The sequence below is a fragment of the Procambarus clarkii genome, chromosome 39 (genome assembly GCF_040958095.1).
Source record: "Procambarus clarkii isolate CNS0578487 chromosome 39, FALCON_Pclarkii_2.0, whole genome shotgun sequence".
NCBI lineage: Eukaryota > Metazoa > Arthropoda > Malacostraca > Decapoda > Cambaridae > Procambarus > Procambarus clarkii.
In genome coordinates, this window is record NC_091188.1 from 41,508,518 (window position 1) to 41,526,595 (window position 18,078).

Genomic DNA, 18,078 nt, shown 5'->3' on the forward strand with positions numbered 1-18,078 from the left:
AGCGCAGGCGGGACAGATACATAATAATTTACACGTGGAAAATATTGGAGGGGCTGGTCCCAAACCTGCACATAGAAATAACATCACATGAGACCAGAAGACATGGCAGGATGTGCAGAATACCCCCGTTGAAAAGCAGAGGTGCAACAGGTACTCTGAGAGAGAACTGTATCAACATCAGAGACCCAAGACTGTTCAACACGCTTCCGCTACACATAAGGGGCATAACTGGCAAACCCCTCACAGTGTTCAAGAGAGAACTGGATAAGCACCTCCAAAGGATACCTGATCACCCAGGATGTGACTCATACGTCAGGCTGCGAGCAGCCGCGTCCAACAGCCTGGTTGATCAGTCCAGTAACCAGGAGGCCTGTTCGACGACCGGGCCGCGGGGACGCTAAGCCCCGGAAGCACCTCAAGGTAAGGTTTCTTGGTAAGGTTTCAATTTGTCTTCCAGGAATACTAGAACGTCGTCAACAGGAACCTTTGTGAAAAGGGAGTCAATATCAAAGGCTATATACAAAGAATTAGTATAATTATTAAGAAAGTTTGGGTAAATCACAATAATATCTTCCAGTATCCGTGTGTGTGAAACTGTTACAAAGCTCAAAGTGTCTCATGGCTTATGGCGTCCCTTCATTATGGGAACACTCACATTTGTAGATGTCAAAACACACACCTGTTGATGTTAAAACACACACCTGTTGATGTTAAAACACACACCTGTTGATGTTAAAACACACACCTGTTGATGTTAAAACACACACCTGTTGATGTTAAAACACACACCTGTTGATGTTAAAAGTGCCACGATAAATGAGAGGGGCCTGAGCGGCATTATTGCAGCGTAGTGGTGAGTAATCATGCAAGCATGGATGACAGCGTACAATACTGGGGTAACAAGTTATCAGCATGAGGGCGTAGCCATAATGAAGGCGTCACTAGCTCCATGCTGGCAGATTCCCATCAACCATCACGTGGCGCGCACCTCCTCCACCTGCACATCCAAGGTTCTCTACCATTATTTACTTAGAAATATTTATTTGTATACAAAACTAACACATATATGTTTTATTGAAATATATATTATTTTATGCATAGAATGCCTACAGTACTTACTGTTTTATGTAGACCGGAAGTATATTAAATAGCTGAAGGCTTTGATAGGATTCAGTAGAATTTTTGCCTAATGCTTGGCTAAAATGTCTTCTTCTGAACATTACATAAAACTTAGTTACTAATCCACTCTCAGTTACTAATTTCTTCAATTTAAGGTGCTTTGTGTCATTCAGTACACGCTAGCGTGTATTAGTATACTCCAAGAAGCCTCCACAAAAATATGTTTATTAGTATGTCAGGGGGGTATAGTCATAATGACTTGGCGCTTTCCCCCTGACAGTTCCCTTTCCTAGTCTGTCAGGAAAAAGTGACAAATTCTGGAACATATTTTAGTATATATCTTGTATAAATGTTAAACCTTTCTGGTATATTGAACCATGAAAACATTTACGAAAAATTTCATGTACCAATTTTCTCATTGATTCATCATGCTATTGTGATTTCGGTTTGCTTGTGGAATCATGGACGCATCTAACGTAACTAGACGAAAGGTTTTCTATCTTCATCTGACTTAAAGACTGAAAAATTATTTTTGATCAATCTGGAATCAGCCCAATCTTTCCTAGCCTAGCAAAGCCTTCAGTAATCTATCCTAATGTGTATTTTTAAAACGTTTGCTTTGGTTTGACATAGTAAATATATTCTTGGTTAGAATATATTATGAAAAGCTTGGTTATAAAATACACCTAAGCCAAATTATTATTAGCCTAATGTATATATTTTGTAAGTATGTTTTCCGGTATCATAATACCGGAAATTAAATTCAGGTACTATGATACAGAAACATTGAATAACTTTAAATTTGTCAAATTACAACTCCTGAAAATGTTAATATTACGGTCAGATTTCCTTACTAAAACTTATAATAGTCCCTTCTAGCCTCATTCTTTAATCCAAATTTGATAGTTTCAAATATTAAACATCAATCGCATGAATCAGCCATGTTTAATTTAACAGAATAAGTTATAAGTGATGTTACAGCATGCTAGAAATTATACCAGTCTGTATTTGGGGGCATACACTTAACCATTAATTGTATTTTCTAGTTATCGTTAAAATTATTGCAAATAGTGGCTATGAATGTATCAATTATTGCATTTTGAATCAGTTATTAATTCGTTTAAATTAATATAAATAGTTGAATTAGAAAATGGAAAATGTTATGTATTTTGAACATTATAGCTTCTCCTTTCTATCAGACACGCGTGTTAAAAATTTAATCTTAAGAGGAAAAGTTTTGGTAAACTCCGTTGAGAGAAGGCGGGTACTTATCAGGAAAGGAGCGTGAACCCAGCATTAGGGACGAGTTTCCCCATTTCTGATAACGTTTGTGTGTACTTTGAGTCTTTAGTAGTAACTATTACTACTACTACTTTATAGTAGCAGTCTATACTACTGCGGCTTCTGCTGGAGATTACGCTCGACTTGGTGTTGAGCTTAAGGCCTCCCAATCTCTGGAGGGTTATTAAAGCTACCACAGTAACTCATTAACCAATCAACAAGAATACTTCTGAACATGTATATCAGTCGTTTGGTCCACTTTTTTTCCAGATAGAGACTGTCAAGGAACCATTCCTGAGCAAGAATGGAGATGGCATCATCCCAAGGCACAAATCATGTCTCAAACCACGAATATGACAGAGTCTCAAACATCTCATACCACATGTTCGACTCCGGCACCAGCTATATGCAGCGTGGCCATAGCAGCCAGAAACTCCAGCAGGAGCAGTCGAGCAGCAGCAGCAGCAGGGTGGAGGAGAGGCGGGTGGTGCTGGTGGGAAGTGGAGACATGACCCGTTCCCTGGTAGGGTGTCTGGTCCGAGCCGGGTACCACCCACTTGTTGCTACCAGGAACCCTGCTAGAGCCAAGTAAGTGTGGGTATAGTGGACTGGACCATATACATTGGCAGCGGTCTAATGCTAATATATGGGCTATTTACTTAATGATTTTGGCAGTTTAATGAAAAATTAGGATTCCAGACCTGATCGAAACGCTATGCGTGCTAGTGGCTTTAGAAAATTGTAAGAACTTTTCTATATATATATATATATATATATATATATATATATATATATATATATATATATATATATATATATAAATCAAAATGTGTGAATGATTACCTTTAAAATCTGATATCTTAAGACTTTATTTATTTATTTATTTATATATATACAAGAAGATACATTGGGTTTATGAGAGTACTGTACATTGCTTTGATTTTTCAACATTCTTGTAACGCCACTAATTAACACGCATAGCGTTTCGGGCAGGTCCTTAATTTAACAGATAATTTTAAGTAGGTAATTTATAGCAACATTGAAAAATGTTAACAGGTACACTATAAGAAAATTATTAGGTACATTATAGTAAAATTTGAGGATTATCAATAGTGGCATTGTAGCATAATTTGAGGATTATTTCTAGGTACACTGTAGTAAAATTTGCGTTCAACATAACTATGATATAAGAGGATAGCAATGATTACAATGGTAAAGTTGTATGACTTAGGCACATATTTTGGGGAAGTGGGTGGCACAAGATACAGTGCGAGTTTGAAGCACTAGATAGGAAATTATTAAGATGAAATTATGTACTTTTTGGTTTTACTTTTGAATAAGGCATAGGTTGGACAGCTTTTTAATTCGTTGGGGAGTGTGTTCCTTAGACTATGTCCCTTTATTTGCATAGAGTTTACACAGATTTAGTTTCACTCTGGAGATATCACAGAGATATTTATTTCTGGTGTGGTGCTTATGGGTTTTATTACATCTGTCAAGGAAGAGTTTCAGATCAGGGTTTGCATCTAGGAACAAGGTTTTGTACATGTAAATGTCACAAGAGAATGTGTGGAGTGAGATTATGTTTAGCATGTTTAGGGATTTAAACAGAAGGGGATGTGTGTTGTCTGAAAACAGTTTGTTATTGTTCTGATAGCAGATTTTTGCTGGGCGATGATAGGCTTGAGGCAGTTTGCAGTGGTTGAACCCCATGCACAGATACCAGGTGTTAGATAGGGATAGATTAGCGAATAGTATAATGAGAGGAGAGCAGAGTTTAGAACATAATATCTGATTTTAAAGAGTATATACCGACCGTTTTTTGAGACTTTTGATTATGTGCCGCCTAATGCCTTCCTGATATATAGTCTTTTGCCCTCCTCGATGGTGCAGATCGTGGTTTGGAAACGAGGTGGAAGTGTGCGGGGTGGAAGATGGTGTGGGTCGTGGGGACCTGGTGGTGGTGGCCATCCCGCCCCAGCACCACCACTCACTCCCAAGACATCTTCTCCATAACAAGATCGTCGTCGACATTAGTAACCGGTGAGACAATTGTTGTTATTCATGTTGCATGATAATTATTGTTCCGTGATAAGTGCCTGGGTCGCCCTGGTGTCTCTGTTGACCTGGTACCCAAGGCCCCCGAATAGAAGCAGTGCTTGGGTCGACCTCGCATGATTCCACCAAATCATGCCGTCCGGATCGTGCAAATTGATCATCTTAATAAGGGAGCCTACATGTTGTGGACCATAGAAAGTGGACAGACGAGACCTCAGGTGGTCCTCCCTCTGATGGACCACCTGACCGAACATTACCATTACCAAACACGTGTAACGACCGGCCATACTGCCCACAGGTCCCCGGACGACCCCTCGGATGGACCAAGTATGGCAGAGAAGCTGCAGGAGCTGCTGCCGGAGGCCCAGGTGGTGAAGGCCCTCAACACTATGTCTGCTTACGTCCTCCAGAGGGGAGACCTCTACGCCGGCAGACAGGTGAGGAGCACATCTCCATGGTAACAGAGGGAGGAAGGGAGATCTCCATGGTAACAGAGGGAGGGGGGAGACCTCCATGGTAACAGAGGGAGGAACAGAGATCTCCATGGTAACAGAGGGAGGTGGGGAGACCTCCATGGTAACAGAGATCTCCATGGTAACAGAGGGTCCCGCCTTTCAATTCTAATCGACTGGTGTATGGGTTCCAAAGCCTATTGGGCTCTTATCATATCAACATTTACAGCTGTGTATGGATTCTGCCTCCACAACTTCACTTCTTAACCATTCAAATTTCTCTGTCCGAGTCCAGTAGGCTTTCCTCTCCCATGTGACACATTATGTCCGGCCTCTGAGTCCCCGTAGCCAGCCTCATTACCGTGCACTTGCTAGAGTTGAACTCTCGTAGCCACTTGAGGGACCATATATTAATGTGTGGAGGTGCTGCAGAAGTTTCATGCAGCGTTGTCATGTTACAGGTGCCAGTGTGTGGTGGCACTACACCAGCAAGGACACGGGTGATGGCACTGGTGAGGGACATGGGCCTGGCGCCCGTGGACATGGGCGGCCTGAAGAACGCCCGCGCCCTCGAAGACATCCCTCTCTCCTTCTTCCCCGAGTGGAAACTGGCCGCCATCGTCACAGGCATCATCTTCGTCCTGTTTTGGCTCCTCCAGCTCTTCCGGTGAGGCAGGTGTAGAGGCCAGGGAGGGTAGAGCCCAGGGTGGGTGGAGCCCAGGGTGGGTAGAGCCTAGGGTGGGTAGAGCCCAGGGTGGGTAGAGCCCAGGGTGGGTGGAGCCCAGGGTGGGTAGAGCCTAGGGTGGGTAGAACCCAGGGTGGGTGGAGCCCAGGGTGGGTAGAGCCTAGGGTGGGTAGAGCCCAGGGTGGGTAGAGCCCAGGGTGGGTGGAGCCCAGGGTGGGTAGAGCCCAGGGTGGGTAGAGCCCAGGGTGGGTAGAGCCCAGGGAGGGTAGAGCCCAGGGAGGGTAGAGCCCAGGGTGGGTAGAGCCCAGGGTGGGTAGAGCCCAGGATAGGTAGAGGCCAGGGTGGGTAGAGCCCAGGGTGGGTAGAGCCCAGGGAGGGTAGAGCCCAGGGAGGGTAGAGCCCAGGGAGGGTAGAGCCCAGGGTGGGTAGAGCCCAGGGTGGGTAGAGCCCAGGGTGGGTAGAGCCCAGGGTGAGTGGAGCCCAGGGTGGGTAGAGCCCAGGGTGGGTAGAGCCCAGGGTGGGTGGAGCCCAGGGTGGGTAGAGCCCAGGGTGGGTAGAGCCCAGGGTGGGTAGAGCCCAGGGTGGGTAGAGCCCAGGGTGGGTAGAACCTAAGGTAGGTAGAACCCAGGGTGGGTAGAGCCCAGGGTGGGTAAAGCCCAGGGTAGGAAGAACCCAGGGTGGGTAGAGCCCAGGGTGGGTAGAGCCCAGAGTAGGTAGAACCCAGGGTGGGTAGAGCCCAGGGTGGGTAGAGCCCAGAGTAGGTAGAACCCAGGGTGGGTAGAGCCCAGGGTGGGTAAAGCCCAGGGTAGGAAGAACCCAGGGTGGGTAGAGCCCAGGGTGGGTAGAGCCCAGGGTAGGAAGAACCCAGGGTGGGTAGAGCCCAGGGTGGGTAAAGCCCAGGGTAGGAAGAACCCAGGGTGGGTAGAGCCCAGGGTAGGAAGAACCCAGGGTGGGTAGAACCCAAGGTAGGTAGAACCCAGGGTGGGTAGAGCCCAGGGTGGGTAAAGCCCAGGGTGGGTAGAGCCCAGGGTGGGTAGAGCCCAGGGTAGGAAGAACCCAGGGTGGGTAGAACCCAAGGTAGGTAGAACCCAGGGTGGGTAGAGCCCAGGGTAGGAAGAACCCAGGGTGGGTAGAACCCAAGGTAGGTAGAACCCAGGGTGGGTAGAGCCCAGGGTGGGTAAAGTCCAGGGTGGGTAGAGCCCAGGGTAGAACCCAGGGTGGGTAGAGCCCAGGGTGGGTAGAGCCCAGGGTGGGTAGAACCCTAATAATACAATGCTTATTCATTGAGAGGCTCTGGTGGCCCCAACTGGTACTACAACCAGGATTTTATGAATCTCGGCTACGCTCTGGCCTGGCGGGGCCTTCAGAACCTCCTCGTGAATTCAGTAGAGTTCCAGGATGACTGGCTTTTTTTGTCCTATTGTGGTCTAGTGTGTTAAGGCAGGTGTCTGGGAAGCACCAGAACGCTGGTTCAAGTCACCACCTAATTGTCCTAAATTATTTCCTCACTGATATATCACGCCATTATAATTTCTTTGTATTATTATTATTATTATTATTATTATTATTATTATTATTATTATTATTATTATTGTTAAGTTGAATTCGGCCAACAGATCACAGATTTGTCCCAATCTGAAGAGCGATACAGCTTGGAATTGGAGTTATTTCAACTCTCTTCCACTCAGCGACACTCAGTTCGCTTTGGCCTTCGCCGGCTGCCTTCTTCTGCTGCTCTGCTACATCCCAGGTAACTCCTGCTGCTCCTCCGTTATACCCAAAAGGAACACGTAACTGTTGTGGGTGGCATCTTGGAGGTCAGTACTAGGCCTACGGTGGTTGGGGGGGGGAGGAGGGACCTCGACTGACCTAAGTGTAGGCATCCTGTCCCCGACAACTGGAATTAAATATAATTTTCCCATAAGGTACTGAGGTAAGGGAGAAGCATTGCCAGACATGTGGCTTTATTGAGCAAATAATTACAGTACAGTTACATCCTACAGTAACACAAGCCATATAATATACAATACTTACAATGCTTAAACTATATATAATAATAAGCAAACTGCACATGACTAAAGCTAGAACAAATATAAATTAAACTAGGAGTTTAACATTCAACTAACCTGCACACAGGCACGACACAGCTGAGCTGACAACAACGAAACACTCAAGCGAGCATCCATACGGGTACAATAATAATAACACTTCTACTACAGGTACACTATATGAACGTAAATCAAAAAATAAATTTTTGTAAAGTGTAATGTATGGCGCTTGTGACACACACAGTAGACAAACTATTTAGCACGGATGGAATACGAACAAGGGGACACATGGAAACTTAACCCAAATGAACCACACAGACATTAGAAAGAACTTTTTCAGGGTTAGAGTAGTTAACAGATAGAATGCATTAGGCAGTCATGTGATGGAGGCTGACTCCATGCACAGTTTCAAGTTTTGATAGATTTGATAGACCTTAATAATGACTCATACGTCAGGCTGCGAGCAGCCGCGTCCAACAGCCTGGTTGATCAGTCCGGCAACCAGGAGGCCTGGTCGACGACCGGGCCGCGGGGACGCTAAGCCCCGGAAGCACCTCAAGGTAACCTCAAGGTAATAGGCTCAAGAATCTGTACGCCAGTTGAGAGGCGGGACCAAAGAGCCAAAGCTCAACCCCCGCAACCAGGTGAGTACAGTTGGCAAAACGTTAAACATATTGGGCACGACGCTCGTCACAGAGGTATAGTGATTCACAATGCTCACGTGGTCACACAGCTGAGAATATGGAGTGTAGACATGTAGATATTCATAGTAGCAGACGGGGAGAGTGTAGATACACAGAAAGCTATATATAAATAGTGAGGCAAATAAATATATAGTGAAACAAATAGCTATGCATAAGAGCACTAGTGGGAAGGAACGGGTGGAAGAGGAGGGCGAGGTAATGGACAAATATTAGTGAAAGGGAGCAAAGGCAATAGACATATAAAAGGATGAGGGATTTAATAGACATTTAATTATTTTTTCCCTTGATTCATTGAACATTAAGCTTCACAATTATTTTGAAGGATTATTTTGTAACACATAAATTAATGAGCATTTACATATATCTGTAGCACGAACAATAAATAATATACTTCACTTGCCCACATGTAAACAATCTGATGACGGGGTGAGAATAGCTTGAGCTACTTCATCCCTTTGTGTGTATTTTACCTCAATAAACTTATTTCAATCTGATGTATACTGTACCAGTTCTCTGGTTCTCCTCCACATGGAGAAACATATTCTCTCTATCTGCATCCTTTGGAGAGAGAGAGAGAGAGAGAGAATGGAGGGCGGGGGAAGGAGAGCAGTGAAGATGTGTGTGACGTGTGTGTGTCTTGCAGGAATGATGGCCGCCTACCTACAGCTCTGGAGAGGAACTAAGTACTCTCAATTCCCTGACTGGCTCGACGCCTGGCTCAAGGCTCGCAAGCAGTTAGGACTTCTGGCTCTCCTGCTGGGAGCCACACATGTAAGTGCTAGCTGTCTCCTGTTGTGTCTTGTGGCTCTCCTGCTAGTTCTTGTGGCTCTCCTGTGGGGTCTTGTGGCTCTCCTGTTGGGTCTTCTAGCTCTCCTGTTGTGTCTTGTGGCTCTCCTGCTAGTTCTTGTGGCTCTCCTGTGGGGTCTTATGGCTCTCCTGTTGGGTCTTCTAGCTCTCCTGTTGGGTCTTCTAGCTCTCCTGCTGGGTCTTGTGGCTCTCCTGTTGTGTCTTGTGGCTCTCCTGCTGGGTCTTATGGCTCTCCTGTTGGGTCTTCTAGCTCTCCTGTTGGGTCTTCTAGCTCTCCTGCTGGGTCTTGTGGCTCTCCTGTTGGGTCTTCTAGCTCTCCTGTTGGGTCTTCTAGCTCTCCTGCTGGATCTTCTAGCTCTCCTGCTGGGTCTTGTGGCTCTTCTGATGTGAGGTAGGCTCTTCTGCTTGGAGCTTAACTCTTCCTCTGGGAATTAGGCTATGTAACTGGGAGCTAAGCTCTACTGCAGGGAGCTAGGCTCTCATGCCTAGGAGCTAGGCTGGGAGCTACACATTTAAGTGGTAAGAGTGAACCGCTCTTCTTTGGGTAACAAATCTGTATGAGAAGTAAGTTAACATATATGACTTATTCAACAAATTTAGCCATAGGTTATGTTCTTCGGCAGAGTCCAAGATTGACTAGCAGTGGGCCAAGATTCATCAACACCTAAGTCACCACTTGTACATCTTTCCTCAATCATGGCGGCTGTTTACATTTATTAAACAATTTACGAGCTGCGAAGCACTACGAGGTTGTTTATAATGATAGTAACCTTGGGTGTGACGCTTGTATGCTGTTTAATAAATACATACTGAGCTGTCATGATCAATGAAAGATGAGCCGATTTCGGAAATGGACGCTTAAATGGCTGGTGATTCCAGGCCCGCTGTCAATCACGTGGACAATTTCACACAATTGATAGCAAAAGTCTACAAATGTTGCGAGAGTGATGACTCAGGGCTTCATCCCCCTCCCTACTGAACCCTCTCACTAATATACTTACATTATCAACTCTGTAATCAGCTTATCAGGACAGTAACGTGCTTGCCTTAATGGTATGGGGGTTCAGTTCCTTTATTTCTTATAGATTATATTTATTATTATAATAGATCTGCCTCTGTGACCTTTTCCCTCTATGGTTATGTGGTGCCTCGGTAACCTTTTCCTCTACCACCCACAGGATGGGTATGGGGTGCCTAATAAATTAATATAATCAAGCCATAAATTATTCTATTTTCTTAATTTAGTTGTTCCTCGTCTCTATGCATAAACTAATTAATAAGGATATATGACAGTGTACACATGAAGGTTCGACAATGTATTTAAAACTTAGTTCTAACCATGCCCTTCTTAACCTAAGTTAACACAACCGAGCCTAACAAAGAATAACCTAAGCTAATGTGCATCCTATCCTAACCTAACCTTACCTAACAATGTAGACAGTTGTAGCCAACATGAAACGTGTTTTATCGAAATTTGTCATGCTTTATTGTCTCTTTTTTTCTTGTTTTTACTTTGTTCAACTTCAGTTCAATTTTTGCTTTTGATCTCAATTAGTTATACGTTTTAGTTTTTAAGTTCATTTTTGCACATGGCCGCAACGCTGTGCGTATTCGTGGCTTTAGGCAGAGGATATACTTGCTCTATATACATACATATAACTCATTGTAACTCATTTTGTATCCATGTACTTTTCCCTAAATAAACATCATCGTTATCATAATGGTCTGGTGTAGTGGTTGACTATACCCCCATTACTAATGGTCTGGTGTAGTGGTTGACTATACCCCCATTAATAATGGTCTGGTGTAGTGGTTGACTATACCCCCATTAATAATGGTCTGGTGTAGGTGAAATGGTTGACTATACCCCCATTACTAATGGTCTGGTGTAGTGGTTGACTATACCCCCATTAATAATGGTCTGGTGTAGTGGTTGACTATACCCCCATTAATAATGGTCTGGTGTAGTGTGACCATACCCCCATTACTAATGGTCTGGTGTAGTGGTTGACCATACCCCCATTACTAATGGTCTGGTGTAGTGGTTGACTATACCCCCCTTACTAATGGTCTGGTGTAGTGTGACCATACCCCCATTCCATTACTAATGGTCTGGTGTAGTGGTTGACTATACCCCCATTACTAATGGTCTGGTGTAGTGTGACCGTACCCCCATTACTAATGGTCTGGTGTAGTGATTGACTATACCCCCATTACTAATGGTCTGGTGTAGTGGTTGACTATACCCTCATTACTAATGGTCTGGTGTAGTGGTTGACTATACCCCCATTACTAATGGTCTGGTGTAGTGGTTGACTATACCCCCATTACTAATGGTCTGGTGTAGTGTGACCGTACCCCCATTACTAATGGTCTGGTGCAGTGGTTGACTATACCCCCATTACTAATGGTCTGGTGTAGTGTGACCATACCCCCATTACTAATGGTCTGGTGTAGTGGTTGACTATACCCCTATTACTAATGGTCTGGTGTAGTGGTTGACCATAACCTCATTACTAATGGTCTGGTGTAGTGGTTGACTATACCCCCCTTACTAATGGTCTGGTGTAGTGTGACCATACCCCCATTACTAATGGTCTGGTGTAGTGTGTGACCATACCCCCATTACTAATGGTCTGGTGTGTCTTCGTCAGGGGTGTATGGCCATCTTCTCCAAAATGAGCCATCAGATGCATGACGTCTGGTATGAGTCGACCTACATCGCTGCTGGTAAGTCTAAGATAATGTCTCCAGCATACGGGTTAATAGGTTGCCCATTTTCCTAACCTACTTTGCTCTTATCTGAAATAATACATTATTTATAAACCATTTCTTATCAATTAATTATTTTTTTTGTATATGGTGTTACAATTCTCATTTATTATTATATATGAAGTGCCGAAACGCACTTTACTGCCTGAAACGCTGCGCGTACTAGTGGCTTTACAAGACTGTAAATACTATGCTATGTAATCTCTCTAACCCAATGTACCTTCTTGTATATAAATAAATAAAATAAAATAAAAAATAAAATGAAGTCTTATCCCGTCATGGCTTCGTATGTATAATCGGGGCTCTCCATATTCCGTCGGTGCTCGGAATTTTCAAATCCATCTAGATAAAATCATTAGGACAAATCGGAGGTCTTAAGGGGGGAAGGAACCTATGACAAGCCGGCGGCTCCCTGTACTCGTCGAGGCCCCTGGGTAAATTCATGTAATTCTGCCCCTTTACCAATGTACTGAATTCAGCTACGAGAAGTCTAGGGACACGACCAACCATATTTAACCTATTAGGTGTATCTGGGATGTGGGTGGGACAGTGACCTTTGATAAGTCTTCCTGTCCCCGTCCAGGGCACTAGAGAGATGGTGGGCCTCAGGTAACCTAGGTATGAATTACCAGTGAAGATTCATATCCTGATAATTATAAGGATTTATAAGCAGCTAATACTCATACATTTCTATAGTGAAAAACATCAGTTGACATAAGGCACATTGACCTCCAGTGAACCCCTATACGTCAATCTGATGTTAATCCTCACTCAAGGGTTTATATTGCATGTGCTAATTGTGTTACTCTCAGGTGCCCTCCTGACGGCGGTGATGGCCGTCATGGGGATCACATCACTGCCTTCCGTGTCGGCCAAACTGACGTGGCGGGAGTTCTCGGTGCTGCAGCGGTACCTGGGCTGGGCCTCCGTTCGTCCTGGTCACCCTCCACCTCACCACTGCCAGTTTCAAGCATTTCCTCCAGCCCTTTGCCTGTGCAGTCTTGCCGTCGGGGTCACAGGTACAGTGAACAAGGAAACATTCTTTTATACGTTTGGTTGAGACTGGCTCCTCCTTACACCAGACTTTCATACATTATTTATTGATTTATTTATTTACTTACTTCATTTTTAACATTCATACTGTGTGGATACCGTGGCTAAGATGATGAGTGTCGAAGTCTGGGTACAGAGCATTACTTCAATTACGGGCTATTCATGTCTGTTAAGCCACCTCTTGGGTGGCTTAATCTTCACCAATTACTTCAGGGTGGAATACAGTCTGGTTCGTTCTCGACTCACAATCGGCAATTCCGGGTTCGAATCTCTGGCGAGACAGAAATGGGTGGGTGCGTTTCCTTTCACCTAATGCACCTGCTCACCTAGCAGTAAATAGGTCCCCAGGAGTTAGGTTTGACCTTAGGGGAAGCCCTCTATATAAGTCTAACATGTAAGTAATGAATGGGTATACAGGATTGGGGAGAATGAAGGATTATCATATAGTCCTTGGCTCCTTGCTGTCACAAGGCCATCTGGATGTGGGTCTACTTTACATTATATTATATCAACATTTGGTCCCAGCATTACCAGTATTCATAAGCTCTAGATCTCAACAGGTCACCATATTAGTATCCTATAAGCCATAAACATCATGATTAGAGTGATTGCAGATTTTTGCTTGAAGTATGAAAAGAAATTTGTTTGCTTACATTCAATAAGAAATGGATTGTAACAAAATAATATTTACCAAATACACAACAACTAACTTAATTACCATTAAATTATTCACTTTACACAGGTAAATATTTTATTTAAAAATGCAGACTTCAAAGCAGTTTTCCTTTAAATAAGTTTCAAGGAGATAAAAGATGAACTTAATTTTGTCTGAAATTTGCTGATAGCTTGATATGCCTTTCTTTGAATTCAGTAATTATAAAAGCATTTTCAACAGATATCTTACATGCATTCTGCTCCACTACCTTTTCACTACTGTACTAATGTAGGCCCCCTGTGCAGTAAATTCCATTAAGACTTTTTGCTTACTGGTACATTAAAGTTCAGTATCTCCCAACAAGGGAAATTTTAGCTTCTCTTAAATGTATTTAAATATTAATAATATGTTCAGGTAAAGAGCAGTGTATTGCTTTCCTATTCTATATGAAGAATTACAGTGTATAGTTCAGGAACTAGCTAGAAGTTTATCTAATATCCCCATTTCATAGGATGGTTAGTCAAACATGACAAACAAAATATGCAAGGAAGATAGTGACTGTCCTGCCATTATTGGGACAATTGATCACAATAAATATAGTAGCTGCCTATATACATACTTAGTCATTTATGATATTCATTTACTCTAGGCTATATTGTATCTAAAAAAGTTATTTTTGCCTTCCCCGGAAAATGGTACGTACTATACTTACCGCCACCAGTTCTACCATGCCCAACAGATCATGGTGCCTCTGTGCTTCCTCACACTGCTGTTCAAGGTTCCCCTGCTTGTTCCTTGTGTCGACTCTTATTTGGCCAAGATCCGTGGAGGCTACGAGAGGCCAGACCGCCGAGCAACTACCCAGCGAAGTAAAGAATTAGTTGCCTAAACAGATGGTTCTGATATAAATTACATGAAGAGAAAACAGGAAATGCTTTTCCACTCATAGGGTTATAAACCCCATGAAAACGTCTACCCACCAAAGCCATAAATGCCAAAACACTACCGCATTGAAAATCCAGCCGGATAAAACCATCTGGACAAATGGCAGGGAGACCTTTGACAAACCACTGACTTCTTGTCCTCGTCAAGGCCACTAAACATGGTGGTCCTCAGGTAAATGAACATTGAAATATACAAAAAATACAATTAAATTTTTTACACAATTAATTTGTGTCAATTTGATCAGGAAGGGTAAACACACATTTGTCTCATCTCAGGTTTTTCACACCAGTATTGCATTCATTGCTTCCTTGTTAAATTTTGTAAATACATTAATTACAAAATTTTCAATATACCATTGTTTTTGTTTTCTGTAAAGGCATTGATTCCTGCAAGCTTGTTACGCTGATTACAAAATTTTCAATATACCGTCCTGCTTGGGGTTAATTGTGCTCTAATGTAACAATGAGTAACAAGCTTGCAGAAATCAATGCCTTTACAGAAAACCTGGCTTTCTCATACAAATTTATGTCAGTAACAACCTGATGTTTTGATGTTTTGATGATGCTGATGTTTTGTTTATCTTTTGACATTTATTTTTGTTATTTTTTAACAACATAAAAGTAAGCAACAGTGGTATCACCCAACTGGTCTGGTTGGTAACCCAGCACACTCAGACTCATTGGAACCGACCATGTATGCAGATTTTCCAAGCTAAGCTGGATCTTACTGGGTTAACATGTCCTTCCCTGCAAACACAGAACTCAATTGCAATGTTCTGAAATGTTTGTTTTTCTTCTTGTATAATGATTTGTTCAGTTCCTGCAACATTGTGTGTAGCACCTCACAATTCTCAGACAGCACCGAGAAACATTGTGCTGTATGCAGATGACGAGTTACAATAACGTGGCTTAAGATATGAAAAATGAGGAGACGACGACATTTCGGTCCGTCCTGGACCATTATCAAATCGGTTGTGGTGTATTTCTGTGTTGGTAATGTATGAGCTGATATGCTTTGTCTCAAGTCTGTGAGCCTCATGAGAACCTCATCTTCGGTGTCAAAAATGTGTTAATCTTATCTCCTTGATTATATATATTCAAAGTGCACATTTTTAGTCAGAATGGTAAAAGATTAAAGGAAACCTGTTATATAAAAATACTTCAGAGTTCAAGTATTTTGTTTGTTTTAATTATAAACTAGATTCAAGTCAATTTATTACAAAGACACTTCTGAATTATGTTAATTTTTAAAAGCGATTATAAGGAAAGCTAATTGGTTTTCAACACAACATAATTTATAATACTCTATATTTTGATGAACTGAATTTCTTTTCACACATGTATTTACAACAGATTTCTAAATTAATATTACAAGATATTATTATTATAAAGATTAATTTTAAACTGATCAAATCTAATCCTGAGTAAGTTAATAATTTTTTTTTTTTTTACAAATACAGGTAGTTTACTATTAATGCTTATATAAACTACTGACATGAGCATAATGAGATATTAATATTATATAATACTACAGTAGTATATCAACTGAATATTAACAATTTGAAAATGAAGTAGACTTTAATCAGCTAAAAAAAAAAAAAAAAGTTTGGGAAGATCTGTCAATACCTATGTAAAGAAGTTCTTACTTAATTTGCACACACACATGGAGAGACATAACATGCACACAGCTACTTGGCAACACTGTATGTACATTACTCACATTACCTGATTACATTTTTTTCTTAATTCCTTTTTGAAATACTCCTATAAGTTTTGAATGCTCAATAATTTATATTCCTATTTTTATACACGATTTGCTTAATATTTTTTCAAAGCTTTATTTACAATAGAAAATTGCCATTAATGATTCAAGCATGTAATTTCTAGCGAGTTTAGCACTGCCAAATAAGGGCTCAGGGCGACATAGTTCGAACACCATATTAAAATTCTGTGATTACAGATCGAGGAGCGTGTATGATTATACTTTGATAGGCATACGCCCTTCCAAGAAGCCTTATGTAGTGTATATAAATAGTGTACTGACATATTTTCTAACATACCAAATATTTAGACAATTTTTAATCACATGAATTAAATAAGGTTATTAAAACGATTTCCTGTGCCTGAGATATGACCATAATTTTTTTATAAATAAATTAAATTTATAGGCAGACTTATGCACCTAGTTCAGGAAGCCTGCAGTCAACAACACTATAAATTCAGTAAAGAATTTTTAGAAAATATGCAATTTAAAGTAAATTATAATAAACTTTTATAATGAACAGGTTTTAACTACGATTAAACGAAATATATAAAGGTAATCCACTAGGGCTATGAAGTGGCAGCGAACTAATGACCCTGGCATTTCCAGCCGCATACTCTACCACTAGACCACCACTGACTTGATTAAAGTCATACAACCAGATTTCTACTGAAATCACAGGAAGTATGGAGGCCCCCCATACTAAAGCCCTACCACCCGAATGCTTCTGAGTCATATGTAAAAACTTAGACTGGCTTCAATAAGGGCTTCCAGACTTCCTGTGATTTCAGTAGAAATCTGGTTGTATGACTTTAATCAAGTCAGCAGTGGTCTAGTGGTAGGGTATGCAGCTTGGCAATGCCAGGGTCATAGGTTCGCACCATCTTAAAGCCATAGTGGATTTTCTCATTGATACACTGTATATCACATTAATATGATTTTTGTGTTAATTAAATATATTGTGCAAAACTGTCATACTTGAAGTAGCTTTATGAGAACACTTTCTACCCACCTGCTTGGCTAAATGTTTTTGTTTACATAAAAACTCCAATTAAATTTTTCCTCATTGCTCTCTAGGAGAGCAGTTTGTGAACTATGCAAACAAAGCTTTTGCGCGACCACTTCTGTGGCTGGTGACGACTTTTATAACAAGGTCATATTTGCCTCTGGCCACCTTCAGGTGTGAAGGTGGCCAGAGGCCTTCACACCTGTAACTCTCCCAAACACTGTAGGTATACTAACGTGTGTGTGACAACTATTCATGGAGCGGGTAAACATGATTGTTTTTGTAGTCCGACTTAAGAGTTGACTACATGATCAACATAAATCAGTATTACTTATAATAGTCTAATTATATGTTAATGTGCACATAGTTCAGTTTCAAGAAACTATCTATGTTTTAAAGCAATATATTTTTTTTAATAAATATTTATGTAAACATAGATCAGTTAAAAAACTATTTATGTCTTACAACTACAGTATTATCAATAAAGCTGAATGTGTTTTATTATAAAACTCTGTTTCATTACAATAGCACCTTTACATGTTATATTTGTTGTACACAACATGCAAATGACTAATGTAGAACTATCGTGTAAAAACAAAATTACAATGTAATGGCAACAAGAAATAGCAATTATAAGACAAAATTTTTATATGAAAAAGGTACCAATTTGTAAAATAAATATATATATATATATATATATATATATATATATATATATATATATATATATAT

General features: G+C 41.5%; 1 pseudogene; it reads left to right on the forward strand.

Moving 5' to 3' along the window:
* The first annotated feature begins 612 nt into the window (after positions 1-612).
* Positions 613-17,855, forward strand: LOC123760414 (metalloreductase STEAP4-like; annotated as a pseudogene).
* Positions 17,856-18,078: the final 223 nt, after the last annotated feature.